Here is an 18,446-nt window from a genome sequence, read left to right as displayed (position 1 = left end):
TATATATAAAAGGTTCTAACATAAAAAAACGACAGTCATTGCTTTGAGTTCCGCCACAATACATACATATTGCACACCTTGTTGTGAATAAAGTTATATATAACTTATATATAGAAATATATATATTTCTATGGTAATGAAAATAAACTGTGAGCTTCGCACGTCTTATTACGTTAGATTATATAGTCAGAATATAACTGATTGGAGCGGCGGATATCGGACAGTAGAAGAACACGTTATTTAGGTTACGCTCCACCTGCTATATATATAAGCTAGGCACAACAATATTTGGCTGCTTGATGCATTTAACCATTGTTGCTTTAATAATGCCTCTTTATTTTTCATATATTAATTTTTTTTAGGCACTTTTACTTATAAAATACCTCCCAAAACATCCTTCTTCAAATAGTGAGATAATCTCATTTATTTCGTTATCGAATGGCCTAAGCCGGCCTTTTCCTTATGAGCAGCACAATATTTGGCCGTGTCGGCAGCATATCTCATTCAAATATTTCAAAAATAAGAACTACCAATGACAGACAATATATTTTTTCTAACTAAGTTTAACCAGAATTATGTTAAAGTAACCAGATAGTTTGCACGGTCTAAAAGGTGGTTATTATCCGATACATAGTAATCGTAGCCTGCACGCCAGATCGCTAACTATCTAACCGACAAGTCGCTGGCTCGCTGTAACAGGGTGAAATTATATCGTTCTGTGAAAAATCGACGCGGGGACGAGGCGAAAGCCTGTGATAACCTAGGTTATGTCATACCGTGCGAAATTGGATCGTCACCTAGCAAACAGTAGAAAACATTAATATAGCCGGGGATGTCCGACTGACTATGATGAACACGGGGTGGCTTAGCTCAGATTTATGATCACCTCACAATGGCTAAACTTCCACTCTTTAAAGGAACTTTCTAAGGAAACTATCAGAGAGGTTTTGAAGCTTGCCTTGGCCCAAAAAAAGGTTGGCAAAAATAGCATAGCCATTTATAGTCACGAAAATGCTGGCTTAAGAGACTGCTCGTGCTTCAGCCATCTTGTTAATGACTGGCTGGAAAGGACACAACCTGAAGGCATATTTCAAAACACCTAGGCAAAACGATGTTGTGTCAGTAGCGTTCCCCTTGATAAGTCATATTTACAGCATACATGACAGTTATTCAAATCGTTGGTAACAATATTCCGCAGTTTTTGAAAGCTGTATACCAATATGAGAAAGCAGTTTATTTGAAAGGGGCAGAAGTATATGATAAAACGAACTGAGAGGAAGCTCAGACAGACCTGACAGCGCGTGGGGTTCAATGGATGAAGCACCCCCTGGCCAAGAATAGTAACCCGGCTCCGCCGCTGGAGAAGTGGGTGCTGTCGCGGCAATAGCAGAACATGCATGCCCTTAGTTATACGTATACCATATGCTGGATGGTGCTGGAACGCTATGTCGCCTAATGGTGCACTGTAATTCTGGAGCGCAACTCGAAGCCAGGTCAGCACTTAAGCATTTCGCTGTATTTGTCTGGCAGAAGCTATCCGATCCCAATAGTTGTTATGGGTTCAGCCAGAGCAAACACGAGCCAAGGTTTTGCCATCTGCACACGATTCAGATAAAATCTTAGGTAGGAAGAGCGGCCCGACTAGATAGCAAAAAAAAGAGCTCTGAACGTGTGGGGCAAAGTCGGCCATTAAGAGGTTGTTGTCTGGAAAAAGAGAAGAGGTAATGAAATTGGTAGCTGCGGCTATGAAAAGAATAAAAAGACTAAGGAGGTCATCCAGCATCGTGACGGGAAAAGGGCCTTTATCGTATCCCTTGCCACTAGTTAAGGCATCTGTATACGTAGGCACACACTGGCGTACCGAACGAACGCATTGTGAGGTAGGGGAAAGGACGAGAAGGTCTTCAGAGTTGTGCTAGTGATCGTGATGGCCGTCGAGTCCTTCCACTGATAATTATCTAACAGATACGGCTTATTGCACCTTCTTTCCACCATTCGTCCATTCGCTAGCTAAATAACTCGTGTTTTCGTTGGGAAGAGATTAATGGAGTACTGTAAAAAAAACCGATATTATAGTAATGGTACATACTATCCAGCTGCGCAGGTAGAGTACATACAATCCGCCAGAGTGGATAGCGCCGCGTGATTAAAGTGATATAAATATCTCCCGGTTATACATCAAAGAAAAAAATGCACGTACGCTTCTTTCTATGATTTATGCCGTATATGGCATTGTCTATTCAATCACAATCACATTATTTAGAGGAAGCTTGTAACAAAGTATACATCTACGTACTTGTGTATATATATCTGTAGTTCTGCACAGCCACAGAAAAAAGAAGATAGAAGATAACCAAACGTCATTGTGAGGCTTGCAGGTACCTCTTCTACACGTACACAATCGATAGTGCGTAATAAACATGCTAAACACTATTTCAACTGTCAAAGATTTTTTTAAACGGGTAGTTTTCTTACTGCAATCGTCTACTGTCCATCTTGTTTTACGTCTTCTGTAAAATTTTGCTTTTTTCATTTTGTTGTATAGTTGCAATCGGGTCAGCCTTTCAAAGTTATCGACCCGATTCATCTATTACCGTATTAGATGAACGTCGACACTGTTAATACGTTGTGGCCCGAGCGTTAAGCTGTTACGCGACGGCCGCTGTTTTAGTTCACAGCAGTCTACTGCCGCTGTTCACCCGACGCACTGCTATGTTCATTTAGAGCTACCTCCAAGTTGTGCCATCTGATTAGGGACAACCATCAACTGGCAGTGAGATACCTCAAGCAAAATGCCGACTAGGAGGCGACGCCGCTTTTACTTCAGCGACACAGAAGTAGATAAATGTGAGGTTAAACACAGGGGCAAAGCGGAACGGTAGGCAGACATTGTTGCGGTATCCACACCAATTTCGCAAACCAAAATCGTCCCGATTTTGGTTTTTCAAAAACACGTCAGCTAGAGTAAATAAAGCATGCTCCACAGGTAAAACCTGTCGAGTGATAAAGCGAAATTATAACAGTGATCCATCAAATAGCGTATATTTTGCGGTGAACACCTATAGTTCGTTAAAAAATTCGTTATGGTATAAGGTAGACCTCTTTCAGTTGATGCCAGACTGAAAAAACTATACCTGTAGATACTTTATCTAATACTGATATCTGTACGTGTCGTTTGCCTATCACAATCCGTCTAGCACATAACTATCTATTGGAATATGTATTAGTAATTCACTCTTAGGTAAAGCTAATGAAACACTAATAGTTCCTCTTTGCCAAACGGACGGGTGTATAAACGATTGTACGATACAACGAATAGATAAACAGGAACCGAATACATCTCAAGGCATCCAACGTCTGGTATCAGCAGAAAACCCTGCTGCTGCGCCAGACGCGGTAGCGGTAAAAGTGTACGGCAGTGATTTTTGTGATTTGCCTTCGTTCTCGTTTTTAACGAGAGGTGGTATAAAGGTGTCTTGAAAACTGGAAGAAAATTGAACATTTCAGAACACAGATTTCGAAGAAGTGGGCTTACCTGAAAGCTACAAGCAGACATCTCTAAAAAACAGTGGGCGCAATTCTTCAACGAAGATATAATATTATATACAAACGAATTAGCGTTGTCGGAACACGGGCACCATTCGCTAATGGAGTCGGTAATGCGCTCTGGCGGACGGATCTTCCAGAGAGCGTCTTCACCTGAATTAAATCAAGGCACTGTACTCTATCATTGATATTACACAGTATAGACGTCACGTTATTATTTCATTACGTTATTCATTTACGTTTACTTTTTACGTTTGAAATTAGCAGAGCTTTGTACATTGCATGTGTCTAAGAATCGTAACGCGAAATTTCTCCATAGATACACCTCAGATGCCATATAACCATTTAGTGGTTCGTTTTCGCCGTACTTGTCGTAATGGAGCTCGACAGAAAAGGGACAATACGATAATTTTATGTCATTTTTAATAACGTTTCGTCTGTTTTTTAGCTTTTTACTATAGATTTGTCTGGCGTGTGTTTTCTTCTCCTTGATTCACATCTGTGAGATCGCTATCGGCTTTAAATTCAATAGATCTGCAAATTGAGCTATGTTAGATTATCTCGATGGACACCTACCGCTTAGGACGCTGCGCTATACTTGTATCACGAGCTCACTTCACCTCGATGTATTTCGAAAACACATGTTCGGTATTGGCCTATATTGCGCTTCATCCACATAAGCATCGGGTTGTATTCATTGAACGCAGGCTTACGTAAAGCAGTTAGTAGTTTACGTACTAGAATGAGCTGTTATTGCAGTAAACTTTGAAGATGTCTTCCTGAACGAATAGTGTCCTTTTACTGTCAAATATGCTGATTTTTTCATGTAGTAGGAACGCTTCATACTTAATAGACGCCAGCTGAGATCAGAGTAATTTTCTCGGTCAGGTAATGTACTTGTTGCATTGCCATATATAACATATTCTATTTGTCGAACAAAGGGCATCCGTCATATATGACCTGAATATTTTAGTACATCTCTAAAGTATAGCTTGACAGGCGCACTTTTCGCCGGACTGAGAATTATTAAATAGTCAATTCAATTAACGTGAAGCATATAACCTATACCTCTTGCAACCAGAAAAAAAAAACACTACAATTTCAACTAAAATACGAATAGCTCCTTGTCAGCAAAGGAAATTACCCTTTGTCTTACTATACTACTACTACTAGATAAATAAATACTAGTAAAACAAAATGGAGAAGCGCTCAGAAGAAGCCCCGCAGTTTATCCTACTTGTGTGGCACTTTCAAACGCGTCTTGTGAACAGCAAGCCATGACGTACGCTGCTATCAGCGTCACCAGTTCTCTCGGTGTGTCTAAGTTAACGTATGTTGCACTTACCACCAGGGGAACTAAAGCTTCCAACCTTTCAGGGTGTTCGGAATATAATGAGGATAGATTTCTACTAACTGTTTATCGTAGCGGGATTGTCGTTATCCATTATTCTTCTTTAACAACAAAATTACAAACTCAGATTCAGGTATTTCGGGATGTGCGCGAAGACAACTACTATTCATTAACAGAGCCCTACGAAGATTATGAATGTCCTTGGTTTTCCGAACGCAGCGGTTTACATTGTTGATAATCTCCATCGGTGTTCGAGTAATTTGAGGATAATGCAAAGGAGAGGGACTATAATAGGACTTAGATAGAAAAGGCTTCATATTTGTCCAAATGAACAATAGCACTATTTCTAATAATGTAGGAATTTTTAATCACTGTTTCAAAGAAACGGGTACCTACTTTTCGTTTAGTCATTCAGACAAAGCCAGTGAAAAATTAATATTTTTATTCAGATGCAGCCGCAACATCAATTCTGCCTAAATTTATCTCAGACACTCCATATAACGGAGGGCAGCGGCCAGCAAAATCTGTCAACATTCCAACAGCGAATCTCAACGATTTTCAACGAGCGAGCAGAATTTGTCGAGCGTCAAGGGCAGACAGATCATTTGTTTCCCTCAGAAGGAACTGAAGTCAGCAAAAGCAAATGAAGGTAGTCTGAAGTTAAGTTTATTTACGTTTTATGCGAATGAACAATTGTTTTCAAACGCTGAACGGCTCGTCCCAAAACGGATACAGAAGTGTCTAACTTTCGAACAGGAGTATCCCAACGTCAAGACCGTAAGAGATTTTACAAACTAAGGGTAGTTCCTAATAATCACCTAACTCCATCGTAAAATACTCAAGTAGAACCTCTAATATGTTAGCATCTTCAAAAGAAAATCAAAGCATAGAAAAGAAACAATTTTCGTTTCTAAATGTTTTTTCTTTTTTTGGAATTTTCAATTCAAATTGACTTGATGCCTTATAGTACTGGCTGCAAATCTGGTTCGTCACCTGCGAATACAGATACCATGCTTCATTTTATTAGGTAATAGGTTTCAATAGAAGGTTTAATCACTGAAGGTGGCTACATACGGCAATTACTATGCTACTCTATCTACTGCACCTTTTTATATGTGCCTCCTGCCGCGCTTACTTTGAATTTGCACTGCTCGAACTCGCGGACGATAATTACAGATGGTCACTATTTCCTTGGACATAGTCCTTGAAAAAACGGCACTTTTTTTTAGCAATATCAGCATCTTTTTTAGCAGCGATGCTTCGCTACAGGTTTAGACATGGCCAGACCTATTAAATGAAATGCGAATATTCCCGTCTTCGGTCCAGTTAATGATTTTTACCTATGACGATTATTATAAAAGCAGTGAAAGTGCCTATGATATAATGGCTTGCTCCGCACATAAAAAAGACTGTGGCAAACACAAAATAACATTATAGTCAGCGCTTCTAAGTAACAGAGATGTATACCGCCAATGTGATTTTGAATTGTCTTCTGATGCGGGTCGAGGCCCGCTTTTCTCTAGCCCGATTGGGATTACAAATAGATCTGTTAAAGAGAACCCCGTGTATTTGATGGGTCGAGATATAGAAACGACTTTTTCATGTTCATTTTTTTCTAATTTCGTAATTTCCAACTGCAGCTATAAACACAGATATTGTTTTATACGAGAAAAAATAAAGTGTTTCTAGACGCTTATAGGTGAGTCAGGAAATCTAGTTAGCAGACCATTTTCGCGTAGTACATATTGTGTAGCGTGAAGCGTACGACACAAAATAATCGATCAACTTATCAAAGTGTAAATTAGACGAAAGCTTTGAGACTACGAGAAAGACGGCATCTGCCTACTGAGTTGGGTAGTTTCGTCGTGAAGGTTCGGCGCTGAACGCATCAATGACTATCCCTAGAACCGTGAATCCATGCCAACGTAACTTGCAAGTAGAGACAACTTCCCGAGTCGAAAGACGCCGACGGCGCGGACAACTAAACGCGTCAGCGGGCTCTCTTCCGTCGAAATCAATTTTGCAATCGTGCTGCGTGGCTCGAATGGTCTAGAAAACAACGTACCACCGAGGTTACTGCCACCGAGGCTCGTTCCTCAACTGAGCTCATGGTACAGGGGACAATTTCCTTGGCTTTTACACTTTGCTAATATAATGTTCTTGAAATGAACAGAATATAGAAGCCCGATAAATTCTTTGATATCTCTGTCACAAACCTTGCAAAGGGGATTCGTTATCCAACCATACGCATGCACGCAGTCTCAAAGTGGAATGCGTCGCTAAGATTGGCAGACAAATCGACATCAGCTGTATGTATCAGGCGTTACTGTTGCATACCGCAACTCTCATACCAGCGGATCTGACCATTTCAGGTCAACGATGAGAGCGAAAGTAGCACCTAGCAGAATACTACTGAATCAGATTTATTTACCAAGATCAATATTACCAAAGGTAACAAATTATGCTTTAAACAAGGTCCATCATCTTGGATCTCGTCTAACTCCGCCATGCATGAAGTGTAGAAAGTGCATAAGGAACTATTGCCAGTCGCTGTCATAGAACTATGTTAGATGCTAGGCTCTATGCCGGCTTCCCAAATGTACCCCAATACCCTGCCATCGTGCTCTAAAATCTATTGGCAATTAACCCTATTTACCTAAGACCTTTTTGCTTCCATACTGAAGTATGTGCTTGACAATAGTCTGCTAAATGAAACTAGCATTAATTTTGCTAGAATTAATTGTCGCATGGTCCGTATAGTTATAAAATGGCCGCTCGCCACAGATGGCCACTTTCGCAATCGTCATATGGCCACACTCTTTTCGTTATGCTATTTGCTTAAGTTTTTGGACAGAAGCAGCCCAACGATTACCATACTTGCAGTGTTATCAGCGCTCCACAAGGTCACTAGCACGCTCCGATCGGAGGTAACGACAGCTGTGGCGTGGATAGTCGTAATTGTAGTCGAAGCCGTTTGCACAGCGTACGCGGACGCTTGCTAATGCTAGAACGCAACTCGTTCATCGTTAGGTAGGCGGTCCGGTAGTGAGTTATCCGGCTCAAGCGAGTACTCGTTAGAAACGTATGGCGACGATGGTGATTCTAATAACATCAGCCATTGCCACAGCCACCGAAGCCGTCTGCCTCGTCGGTGCAGTAGTTGCCATTGGCGCCGATTCATAACGACAGCCTGTGCATGCTCCGTAGCACCTATTTGCCAATCCACTCATTCTGTCGTAGTGCAGCTCGCTCACTGCATTGGCTGATGACGATATTGGGCATTTTGGGCGACGAAACAGTCGTCATGGGGCTGGTCCTTGCCGTTACCATCGTGTTCATTATCGTCGCCGTTGCTCTGATGGTAGCCAACGAATTCATTGAAAAAAATAGCTTGCCGATGTCTGGAATATCGACCCGTTTTTTGTCTTAGACACCGTATTGTGTTATTCGTAATGTTAGACGTAACGATTGCGGAGATGGGCGTGTAAACCTTTCTAGACTGCAGGACACCAGATGACGAGGCAAACGACTAGAACTTCAGCTCACAGTTGCCCCTAAATACTATCAATTATAACAATAACACACGTAAGCTCATAATGAGCTTAGCGCATGCCTGTAGTACAATATACACAGCGTTTGGAGACTAGAGGACGATTTTTAAAGGGCGAGATATGATAGAATTAAGTAAACAAAGCGTTTCCTTTAACGGGACTATAGAAAGCGACATTGATTTTACTGTCGAAAGTGGAAACTCCTAAAAAGATCGCTTAACGGATACCACCATGGAGAATATGTGACTCTGCGCGAACTACTGCATTGATTGAGAACCATATCTGTGTAAAGGACAAGCAGACTCTTTCCTTTAGCACTTGTATAAACAAAACTTTTTATTTGTCTCTAGAAAAGAACGAAAGCTTGCAGGGCAAGGCTATTACAATGGGCACGCCATGGGCTTTTTACTTACCTGTTCGTTTTATGACAGGCATCTAACCTATGCACTTCAAAGGCCTATTAGAGTAAAGGGCTCATCACAAATGATCCGAAGGAACCAAGCGGAAAAAAGGATTGTGTCTATATACCAACTACTTATTCTCTTACGCGAATTTTTGTAGGGAATCAGACTATTTCTATTCCCAGATTTGAGCTTTGAACAATTCTGCCTTTAGATTTCTCTGGATGTCCCGCAACCCAAGCCATGCTCAAATAGGTATGCACGGTAGTCTTAAATAGCACTGAAAATCCGACTACGAGCAAGGTATTGGAAACCTAACTGGAAACTGACTGCTTTCTGAACTCCATAACGATACTTGATTAGTGTTGAAAATAACATTACGTTAGTACAGCTCAATAAATTACGTTTGTTTTAGCTTAAATCTTCTATCAGCGCATGTCTTTCTTCCATAAAACAGCAGCAATCACGCAGACACACATCACATTTTTATAAATTTCAACTTTTGACGGAAGCCGTAAGCCGTTGATCGAGAATTGACTTTTCCAAATAAGCAGCTGTTTATTGTTTGTATTCTTACCTTAACACTCAGCCAGTATTACCGGGCATGCTGTGTTTACGCAGCATTTATGGGTTTCCCTTGCGGCTGTGCTCTTTTAAATTCGGTGCCTGGCTAAGCTCGCTTGTATGATGCAACACCTCCCATCTGGCCATTTCCCTGGCGGCCCACGCCGTCGCCATGACCCTTTAGCGACCCCAGCGCCCTTGCACTTCGGTCTACCGTTGTGGTATGCGTCCGGCGCCTTCGCTTCGTAGAATTCTCGCAGTCCGAATTTGGCCGTTTACAGCCGTTTGTTTCCGTTACACACACGTCTGGTTTCCGTAATCGGTCAAGCTTTCATTGGCCTACACTAGTCTTTCGCGGCTGAGCCCTCCCTTTGGTCGCTTGGTTGAATGTCGGTGAGCACTCGGATCACAAAATAACGCCACTACTGTTACTAACAGTTGTCACGATGGTAACCTATTTCCTGCGGCAATTTGGCTCCCGACAGGTCTTTTTCTTGCGACTATCCGACCGAGGACTGATGTGCTACCGGCCTGGTCGTCGAACAACTTGTCGGTTCTGAGGCCTCACTATTTCATTGTGTACATTCTGACCTTGCGAAGAAGAGTATATATATACGGGCATGTAAACTTGAATGAACTTTCTTTCATCAATCACTGGCCAGTCAGCGATAGAAATAGCAAAAATGAGAAACTACACAGACGTATCTCAAACTGACTGTTGCTGACGAGCAAATATTTGATTCCTAAAGTCTGATACATCGTATGAGTGCCAGGTTAATGATTTTTTCCTGGCGTCGCCACTGAACTTACATTTTTGGGTGCTAAGAAACTTGAGCCTAACATATACTGGGCCAAGTACGGCGAATATTTTTCGATTAGTCTTGGTGCTTGTTTTACTAACACAACGAGCGGTTGGCCTGGGCCGCCGACTTTCCTTCAATTACGGCATTTAATCAACTTATCTTAGCTCGCCAAGTTCTGCCCGTTAGAACGACTGATGTTCGCGCTCATCTGCTGAACTCATCCTTCTTTTCCCTTCATCTCACATCGGTCTACATCGCTTACGTGCGTTAATGTCGGTGTTTCGGACAAAGCTACTCTGAACTTCTATACCACTCAATAACCGACGCAGGGTAATAATTGAATGCTGTTATTAGCGCCATTCGCATAATCAGGCTTCTAAATTGAACTCGCTAAAATCCGCAACCTCCACCGCGAAGTCCTGATATGGTACTTTTATGGTATACACATGCATAACGTGCACGATAATATAAGTGCATACAAACGCATAGGTTTTGTAATCGACATCACATTTATGATATTATGTCCATGAAAGACAGCATCATCACTTACACGGAAAAGAGGCTGATCGATTACTGAAAAACTGTGGCCTGGTAATTTCGTGTTTCGCTACGATATACATTTTTGTTAAAAAAGAACGGACAACTAGTTATTGCGCCTAGCTGGTCCAGATGTCTACTTCAAGCAGTGTTTTGACTAGCATCTTTGAAAAAATGCTGCAGCTTTAATTTATGACGTATCCAGATTAGGACGTTTCTAATACGGTATATTGGCCAACGTTATTTCTAACTGGCTGCTTTTGGTTTTGGAACGTTCGCATTTCTAGAAGTAGGCCAAAATGTCATTTTTTCTCACTTTAGCTGGCAAATGTACTGCTAATGTAGCCGTATGGTCATACGGTGTCGCAACTATTGCATTGTAATGGACCTTCATGTCAATGTCGATATCGATGACAGTCGACTACCCAGCTTACCGTTTAAAAAGCATAACGGAACTACCACCACGTAATTGTAAAGTTTTCCAGATTACACCTCTTCTTCCTCTTTAGTAGTAAAACCTAAGACATTTTCGATATGTGTGAATAGTACTGAATATCTAAGTCCTCGAAGCCTTGCTAAGGCCCCTTATGCGCTTCTTGGACTATGTTACGCTGCTTATATGCTTATCCACAGCGTTCTATTCATCAGGCGCTGTTCCGGATTGAGTAAACCATTACTGAACATTGTCTCCCACTGTCCGATGAATGCGATTGCGGTCAGAGTGAAGCTACTTTCAGTCAATAGATGTGATCTTCTAATTGTAGGCTTCACTGCTCCAAACCCAGTGCTGTATGGTGAGGATGATATTTCGCAACTAAAAATATCGCATTTTCTGCACAGAACTCCGAACCATCTCACAAAGTTCCCGCGGCTTTTGCCACCATTTCCGCAAGCACCTTGATCAGTTGTACACGTCGGGCGTTAATATATTACAGATTGTTTGGAGAATCTAGGCTAAAGACTACTGACCGCCTGACTACATTGCGGGTAGCGGTAACAGAAAATTCTGTGCGTTTGGGGGTCATTTCGGTCTGGCTTCGTCTTTTTTTCGATATCTAGCATATCCAGGCTTGGACCGCCTTCCCGCTATCCCCGTCGCTCCGCTGGGCTTATGATCTCACTCGTTAAAAATACGCGGCCACTTCTCACGTACTACCACACGTACCGATCCGCAGCTCCGGACGAAACCTAGCCGTCAAACTCTTTCTTCTGTCTACCTCGAGTTCTTCTTTCATTCATTGACACAATTTCCTTGCGCTACATTCATCTGATAAGGATCCGACGGCCGGCTCCCGGTCATGGTCACCGACGAGCATGTAACGCACAGCCAACTTCTACTGCTTTTTCTGCCGTTGCTAAGGAACTCGAATGACAGCTACTACTCGACCGCCACTAGCAGCCCTTATAACAGTCGTAGTTCAACTAGAAAACTGGAGGGGCTGCAGTTCGACAAAACAGTTGCACTACTACTACTACTACGGTTCTGTTGATACGGTTAAGGCAGCTTCACAGTGCAGGGCCTGTCCTCTCGTCTACATCCTCTACCCAGTTTAACTTTCTAAAGGATTTCGTTTCCGCTGCACAGTAGCCCGACTTGCGCCCAAGCCCAGTCCCCTCAGGCGGCGGGGGCAACTAACAACCTGCCAAGAAGCATGACCACTATTGGCTAGTTTGGGCAATTGGAGTTTTCCAACTTTTTTTTTTCCAACATCATCCCCTCTCTTGCTCTCTCATATTTCAGGGTCCTCCTCTACAGACTAACATAGCCTTTCAAGTGCCAGCCAGCCGCCGCCTATACACACACAGACCCGCCAAACTATCCTGATGTCGAAAATGGGCATGTCAAACGGTCCAGAATTTGTTTAGCAGCAGTGGCCTATCGTCGCCTACTATGCATAATCAGACACATTCCCGGTGTTCGACTCGCCGTTACAGACCACACACATAGTAGAAAAATAGAGATATTACATACTATTTCATATACACATGTGGACGTGCGTAGAGAGCAGACCAGCAGGATCGTTCATGCGCATGAAACGAGGCAGACAAAAACTTACTGGCACACGGAAGCCGTGGTCTTCACAGTAGTCACTGTCTAACAAAGTCATTCATAACTATAATGTTTGCCATTACTCCCCTCACTAAAAACTCATTATGGATCTGTGTGTATGGGTTTGTCTAGATGGGTGTTTGTATGGCGATATAATCATATTCAACGGCGACTCGAGGGCCTACTGAGGTGCTACGTGTGTAAGCGAAACGTCTATATAAGGCGGCCATGTGCGTCATCAGCGTTACTACTGTTTTATCGCCGTGCTATACAGTATGCAAGACGACTGTTGAGTGCCAGTAGCACCTCGTAGAACAACGAAACGGGCAGGCTTTGCTACTCCGTCGTTTACAGTTGTACTTTGTGCTGTGTACTGCACGAGCGTTCCCTTATTGTCAGCCGGATCGCTCTTGCTCACTTGCTATCCTTCGCCGTATACTGTTTTCCTTTTTCGCCACTTCCATTTTTCCGTGACCCACCTTTACAACAGTTCCCTCCAATCACTCCTCCGTCACTGCGGCCGTCCGGAAGAGGACAAGTCAGAGTCTAGACAACTGTGTCGCAGGGGACGGATACTAATAAGCATAGGATTAGCGGACAAAAGTGAAAAATACTACGAGCGAAAAAAGGAGAACGGAGAGACCTCGCCCGTGGCGAAACGATGAAGCACTGAACAGCAAAGGACTGCCGGGTCAAAGCCGTCATTGTGCCAACGACCTGCGCCGTTCAGTGCGTTACGAAAGGCTGGATAGTAGAAGGATAGAGAGAGAAAGGAGAACCGCAAGAAAAACGATTTTAGCTAGCTATTTAGTAAACCGAAAAGCAGGAGGATTAGAGAAGAGAAATATGAAAACGCGTTTTAGTCACTGAGGAGTTCCGCTGTTACGTTACTGTGCGATAGCTGGTTTTGCCACTATTAGACAGTGCCAACAGCACAAAATGAAATGCGAAGGAGAAACGAAGACTTCCGCTGCTTAGTTGGGTAGTGTGTGATCAGATGAAGCTCGTAGAGTTGTCGCTATTCGAAGGGTACGCCTATCCAAACTTCTATTCGAAGCCGGAGCAGCGACGACAACAACGCTAGTCGTATCAGCAGCCCCAGCTGCTGCCATGATCACCCGATGGCAGATCACTCGCTCTATTCCAATCAGTTTTGGCTCCTACAATATAGACAGTATATGGGGGAAGGATACAGGAAAGAGGGAGTAACTAGTTCGCAAGAGAACAACTTGTTGGTCAACAAAACAATAAAAGATGTTTGTAGCCGCTCGTGACAGCGGGTCATATCCTATATGGTTGCGTTAAGAAGGGAGAAATGAGTGTGGGCGGCTCTGGGAAAGGTGCTTAATATGGCGATTGTTGTAGTATTGGAATGGTTCGCGAACGCAACGAAGCATGTCCGTGTGCGATATTGGAGTAGAAAAGGGGGGTTAACTGAAACAGTCATGATCGCCGACTGGCGTGGCTATTGGTGTAGGAGATGGGACGTCAGAGTATGGAACGTGATGTTTAGGAGGGATATGCTACACCAAGGAGATCTGAGTAGTTTGGAGGTCTCGCTCCATATCGTCTTAAATGATGAACTTAGGACATAGGACATATAGATTTCTACCCAACACTGAGGCTGCTGCGAACCATACGTATGAAGCCCTTCTGAATCTCTTTCATCTGAATCTTTTCAGTTCTTTCCTTCTCACATTTGTAATTAGGAACACTCTTCATTAAATATATCCGCTGGATATTCCAGACATATACTGCAGCTTTACTTATACCTATGTAAACTATTTGACTTAAGCGAAAGCCGCGATGAAGTATGTCTGCTTCGGCTGCGTTGTAATCTTAATGAGCTTCTTTTGCGAACGAGGTGAATGTCTGACAATGAATTGCCAAGCCAGGTTATGAGGTGTGAGGTACAATCTGTCCCAAATTTGATCAATTCCAGCGAAGATAATGACAGAGAGCATCGGATCATCTTCTAAGGACAGCTAGATCAGGACAGGTGAGGTCTTTTGCTACAGCGAATGGCAAGACTAAGAAAATACTCACATAATTAATTTGTCTTCAAAAGACTTCTCGCTATACTTGAAAGAACTTACGAGTTGAAGCAATGACATATAGATTTAATAAAATGAGCTAGGTATTTTTCAAAGGATTTTCCTAAGGGCTCTTCTATACGTTAGGACATTTTTAGCGCAATGCAGAGTTCTGTTCCTTCACGGATTGCGTAATAGTTTTATACAAAGCAGGACTCCTGGAAAAAAAGAGGTGGGCGTATTGTCAGGCAGCTAATGAGGCAAAGCAACGATATAATTAACTCCCATTACACATATTGTAATGGTTATTATTAGTAATGACCTCGCGATATTTTCACGCTCTGTTTACAACATAAAGACAGTGACTAAACGGTGAGCGAAAGCTATAAATATGTGATTGCAGAAAACTCAATATCTGTCCAGCTAACATCGACAAGGGTTACTCTTTGGTCCTAACTTTTCATTACAAACGCATCGCGGTCCCATCGGCCTATGCCGATGAGATTAACTGCGGGCGAGACCCAGCAGGGCTACTTATTATTACTGTTATTATTATTCTGTTCGAATGCACTGCAAGAACATCGGTAATATTACAGGATTAGATCTTGGCTCAATAAACAGTACCGCCACACCGTGTGCTAAGATTCGAATGTAAACAAACTGAATCAATATGCCAGCATTGGTGCCGGCGATAGTAGCGACAAAGGCGCCAAACGCGATTTTTCAAAATGTTTTTATTGCTCGTTTGCTACGAGATGAGCGAGTAAGCTGTTTTTTGGCCTTGAAATGTTAGCTCGAACTCAACAGAACCGATAATTGAGGAGAACACTTGTAAGAAACTTGAAATCAAACGAGAAATATATATTTTTCTAAATCTGAATACTGCTTACAGACAAATTCCATTGGGCTGACGGGAGTGTAGGAAAAAGAAAATAATAGGTCGAAATTCGTATAGAGAATGAGTTAGCTTGGATAAAGGGCAATCTAATGATTGATCGGTAGACAAATAGGCTCATACCCAGAGGACATGACGGTTGATTAGCTCTCAGTGATGCGGAAGTTGGATGGACGCAAATTTCTTCTGTCCTAGTAATGATCTTTCAACACAGATGTCCCATTTTAATTGAAAACAATCTAGTCAACCTGTGGCATATTTTTCATATGCAAATTTTATAGGATTTTTCTTGAGTGAACGTAGACAACTGTAGGGGAAAACCTATTCCGTGTTGAAATATTTCGTCAGGACGACATGATGCCTGCCGGATAAATACGTGTAAACAAACGTACTTGCTTAATACCGTGTTTTTGCCTACGTGATCGTGCATATAGAATAGTTGGTTGTTTTAAAAGGGGAGCAGCACAATGAATTCACAAGGTCTTTGTGAAAATGCTAGAATACTGATTTTCCTTAATCCATGTGGTTAAAGTCTATCTGAATCAACCTGCCAAACGCGTACTAATGCGCGCTTAACCAGGCAGTCGAGACGCACACGGTTACCTTGCTTATTTTTTTTTCAAGCTTTATATGTATTCGTCTGATTGTATGAACCCATACACACCATACTAGAACTTACTTTTACTAATAACGAAAAAGCTAAGAGAAAGATACTCCGTACTTAAAAAACAATTATTGAAGAAGGTTCAAGTAAGAATCTAGAGTTTCTCTAGTGAATGATCATAGCAGCAGCAGCAGCAGCTCCGGTCAAGAACGGATTATAATTTAGAATCAAAAAATTAAAGCTTCGAGATTTTGTATTGGATTCGTGTTTGTTTTAAACTTTATAGGAACTATAAGGAGCTACGATTATAGATTACGTTCAAGACCATTAAACGAGCACATCGACAAAATTCGAAACTGTTAATGCGAGAATAACTTGATGTAACTTCAACTTATCTTATTGGCTTCTTTTTTATTTATTATGAGCTTCTGCTTAAAAAGCAAAATCCGATGTCTATAGAAATCGAATATGTCTTCTCGTGTCTTGAACTTCATTCCCTAAGCGTGAGAACCATGCTGCAGTGGAACTTCGTTTCGTGCTTAGATATTGAAGGGCGAAAATTCAACTAAAAAAAAAAAACTAGACGGTCTTCTGAAATTTCGGAAAAAAACACTTCCTGGATTAATCGGGGAAGTTGGGGATTCGGGAAAAGTAGATCCATAGTCATGAGTGCCATTATATGTATGGGAGTAATCTGCGACTTTACTGCCGACATTGTTGTCGCTATAATGCACAGCGACCTGGTCTTTTTGGGCTTTTTATTGACGAAGCTCTACAGCGTCTTGACCAGCAACTTACTATGCGCCGGTATTTTATGTTGAGGAACAATAATTAGAAGTGCTTTGTTCGCGAATGTCACGAAGGCGCTGTGTGTTTATCCCGTTAATGAAGATCATCTAACCTGGAGACGATTCAGGAGGAAGTCAGGATTTCTCGAAACTAGTCGAAAACAATCCTTGAAATTTAATTTGCTATTTGACGGCGTCCGTATAGATAGCAACTTGTAAACTGTATTCGAACGCCGATCGAATCTCTCTGCCACTCAACCTCTAGTTCAGTGATCTAATGAAGTGCCAATCTTTGTCCCTGTTCTGCGTCCCTATTTCGGACTTCAGCCTTCGCTCCCCCACGTTTGACCGAGCTAAATAGGACTTCGCTTTATTTTTCTCTTACGTCTTGTGACAATATCTCTGATAATAGATTAAAAAAAAAAACAAGAAACCAACAGTCAAATATTGCCTATAGCAACGTTCGTTAGCGATCCTGCTTGACAAAACAAAGACAATATTAACATTTATCTGCTTAATAAGCATTTATATTTTAATAGGAACTGCGAGCCGTGTGAGGATTTTGTACGAATTTATTTGATTGAAAAACACAATAGGCTGACCACGTTCCTATACGTGTCTTATTCCAAGATCAAATTGCGCACGTTGACGTAAAGCTACAGAGGACATACGATGACTGCTTAGCCCGAGACCGCTGCTGTTGGTTTTTGTGGTACTAATAAAGACGTATTGTGTATATATATACCTAATCGATGTTATGTTGCGTAATACAGTTGATTGCAGAACCACACTTCGACATTGTACAGCCAACTTCTTTCGTAGATAATGGGGTCGATTTCAGCGCTTTACCATCTGGCGACGACCTGATTTCGAGCCTAAAAAAATCCTTAGGTAAAAAAGCAAAGGCGAGATTTTTGCTAGATAAATTTTCGTATTCATACATAAAATGGAATAAAGTTACAGTTCTTTATAAAACGTTAACAATACGATTTATTCTTTCCCTGTTCAAATCAAAGCAATTTTTTCTCCTGAATTTTCCCTCACTGCCTTCATATATGTACGTAACTAGTTGTTTCACTCAGTTATTGTGTTACTTGTGCAGACGTCACAGCGCTGTCACTAAATTAAACCTGCCAACACTTTCCAACGATGACTGAGATGACAACAAGAGTAATATCATAAGCTAGTCTGGCATAAGTCGCAGGTTCAGATCCGGACATCCGCGCAATGCGTGTATGGGAAAGAGCTCTGGTGGGTGGATGGATGGATGGATGAAGATAAAGAAATATTTTACCAAGAATTCCGAAGGTACGTATAAAGGCT

The 18,446-nt window shown here is 41.9% G+C and overlaps 1 protein-coding gene across 1 annotated transcript in view; it reads right to left on the bottom strand.

Moving 5' to 3' along the window:
* The window catches only part of LOC111251188 (chondroitin sulfate proteoglycan 4-like), a 209,351-nt gene that overhangs the window by 128,618 nt on the left and 62,287 nt on the right, over positions 1–18,446 (bottom strand). The window lies entirely within an intron of this gene.

Source organism: Varroa destructor, unplaced genomic scaffold (assembly GCF_002443255.2).
Source record: "Varroa destructor unplaced genomic scaffold, Vdes_3.0 BEIS01000005.1, whole genome shotgun sequence".
NCBI classification, from domain to species: domain Eukaryota; kingdom Metazoa; phylum Arthropoda; class Arachnida; order Mesostigmata; family Varroidae; genus Varroa; species Varroa destructor.
This window is presented reverse-complemented; position numbering and strand designations above follow the sequence as displayed.